Source organism: Saimiri boliviensis, chromosome 11 (assembly GCF_048565385.1).
Source record: "Saimiri boliviensis isolate mSaiBol1 chromosome 11, mSaiBol1.pri, whole genome shotgun sequence".
Classification (NCBI taxonomy): Eukaryota; Metazoa; Chordata; class Mammalia; order Primates; family Cebidae; genus Saimiri; species Saimiri boliviensis.
In genome coordinates, this window is record NC_133459.1 from 63,046,129 (window position 1) to 63,049,329 (window position 3,201).

Here is a 3,201-nt window from a genome sequence, read left to right on the forward strand (position 1 = left end):
GGATCCTTGGCAATCCTTTATCCAGACTCAGTTTACTTACTTGTACTTCCTTCTAAAATCCCTTCCCGTGGAAGGGCACAGTGGCTCACGCCTGTAATCCCAGCACTTTGGGAGGCCGAGGCAGGTGGATCACCTGAGGTCAGGAGTTTAAGACCAGCCTGGCCAACATGGTAAAACCCCGTCCCTATTAAAAATTAGCGAGGCATGCTGGCAGGCACCTGTTATCCCAACTACTCAGGAGGCTGAGGCAGAGAATCACTTGAACCCAGGAGGCAGAGGTTGCAGTGAGCTGACAGCCTGGGCAACAAGAGTGGGACTCTGTCTCAAAAGAAAAAAAAAAAAAAAAAAAAAAACCTTTCCAAACATGTCCACATCCTTTGCCCCTATACTCTTTCCTGCCACAGTTTCTCCAAAGCTGCCCTTGGCTTCTACCCTCACATTTGAGTAGAAATCTCGTAACTTTTATCCCTCCCATATAAAAATTGCTCTCAGACATCATCCTCTCTCTCTGTTCTCTCTTAGAGGAAGGAATGTTCCTGCTCCCTTGCAAGGCCAGCCTGTACACTTTTGATCTAGTTGCATCAAAAATGCATAGCCTCAGCTCCACTTTCCCACCGATGGTTCTTACTCTTTGAACCTAATGCACGTTCAGTTACCCTCTAGCCTAAAAATACAAAACTTCCTTAGCTTTGCTTTCCCCTCACATTAGTGTTCATGTTTCTCTGTCTTTCTGGGCTCATGCTTTAAAATTGTAGTGTTCGCTCAAGAACTCATGAACAGCCTCCTCCCATGGCCACATTACTGCGCGTGCTCCCCCTGCTGAGTTCATCCTGGACCGTCACATCCCCCAGAAGCTGTAGCTTCCTCCTCCCAGGTCTGCACCCCTACCTCTGCCCCTCTCTGTTTCCTAAAATCCTGACCCCTTTTGCAGTTGTCTGTGTGGTTCTCCCATGAGTATCTCCCCAGCAATTCCAGCACCAGAGATCCCATTGCCCCTTCCCTGCTCCCAGGTGCTGTTGCTGTTCACCTGGACACTGCAGCAGCCGCAGCCCTGTTGTTCATTCCTTCTTTCTTTCTTTCTTTTCTTCCTTCCTTCTTTCTTTCTCTCTTTCTCTTTCTCTTTCTTTCTCTCTCTCTTTCTTTCTTGCTTGCTTTCTTTTTCTTTCCTTCTTTCTTTTCTTTCATTTTTGACAAAGTCTTGCTCTGTCGCCCAGGCAGGAGTGCAATGGTGCAATCTTGGCTCACTGCAACCTCCACCTCCTGGGTTCAAGCCGTTCTCATCTATCAGCCACCCCACAAATAGCTGGAATTACAGTCTTCCTCTCCAAGCCCCTCTCTCCCAGCCCCATCTCTCACCTGGATAACAACCACTCCTCAGATCTCTGCTTCCATGCTACTTTCTCAGTGACTACCCGCACTCCACTAGCATGCAAAACAATTTACTTAAACACAAAACTGAGTTTGGTAGCTCCTCCCTGCTAACAAGAGAGGATAGCATAATTCTTATCAAAGGGAAAATCCATCTGTATGCTGGCCCTTTCCACTTATAGAGGGAAACAAGAAAACGCTGAAACTCTGACTCACCTGCCAATTTTTTCTGTGCTACTAAAGGAGGAGCCTCTTTTTTTTTTTTTTTTTTTTTTTTTTTTTTTTTTTTTTTTTTTTTTTTTTTTTGAGACAGAGTCTCACTTTGTGGCCCAGGCTGGAGTGCAGTGGCATGATCTTGGCTCACTGCAACCTCCGCCACCCTGGTTCAAGCAATTCTCTGGCCTCTGCCTCCCAAGTCGCTGGCATTACAGGCGAGTGCCACCACGCCTGGCTAATTTTTGTACTTTTAGTAGAGACGGGTTTTTGACATGTTGGCCAGTTTGGTCTCAAACTCCTGACCTCAAGTGATCCACCCACCTCAGCCATCCAAAGTTCTGGAATTATAGGCATGAACCACTACATCCGGCCAGAGGAGCCTTTTTATTACATGACATGGGTCTGCATCATAAACTGGGGTAAACTGAGCTTCTGAATCAAGAAGCTGGGAGATATGTGGAAAGTCTTGAGGCAGAAACAGGACCCCAAGCACAAAGGCGCTGGCACCCACCAAGAAAGGTGACTGGTGAGCACCATGACAGGCACCAGTGGAAGAGGGCTGAAGGAGTGTTGAGTATAAATCTCCTCAAAGTTTCACTGAAGTTTCATAAACACGTGCCCCAAGTGAGTGATTTGAGGGGACATCAAGGAGAATGAACCAAGTTCAAATGGGCCAGGGCAGAGCAGAGAGAAGAGAACAGCTGCAGGGATGGGAGACAAGTGAACAGAATTGAGTGGGACAAAAGCTCAGAGCCAAGGATAGCAAAGCCCTGAGGAATTCACAGGAATCTTGAAAAGGTTATTGGACTTCCTGCAAGACATCGGATGAAAGGTCCAAGCTAATTTTATTTAAGTCTCCAAGGACAGCGTGACCTCAGTGGACATCTGGATATGTGGCAGCACCCTATGCTAGATGTCTACTTCTTGGCTCTCATCACACGTACTGTTACTGGTTTGATTTCTGCCTTCTCACCAGCCTGTAGGCACTGCCTGGTCAGGGGGAATCGGGCTTCATACTGCATCCTGATGCCTATCTCAAGCAGGCATGCGAAAGATATTTACTGAGTGAATACGATATTTTTGTCTGAACAGAATTTAAACTATATTTTATTTAATTTTTAATGTTTGTGGATACATGACATATATACTTATGGCTTACATGAGATGTTTTGATACAAGCATGCAATATATAATAATCACATCAAGGTAAATAGGGTACCCATCACCTCAATCATTTATCCTTTCCATTTCAAGCAATCCTATTATAGTCTTTTAGTTATTTTTAAATGAACAACTAAATTATTTTTTACTGTAGTCACCCAGTTGTGCCAACAAATACTAGGTCTTACTTATTCTATCATCTGTACCCAATAACTGTGTTCCCTCCCTCCCCACCTCACCCTAACTACCCTTGCCAGCATCTGTTAACCATCCTTCTACCCTCTATCTCCATGAGTTCAATTGTTTTAAATTTTAGCTCCCACAGATAAGTGGGAACATGCGATGTTTGTCTTTCTGTGCCTGGCTTATTTCATTTAATGTGATAACCTCCAGTTCCATCCATGTTGTTGCCAATGAGAGGATATCCTTTTTTATATCTGAATAGTACTCCACTGT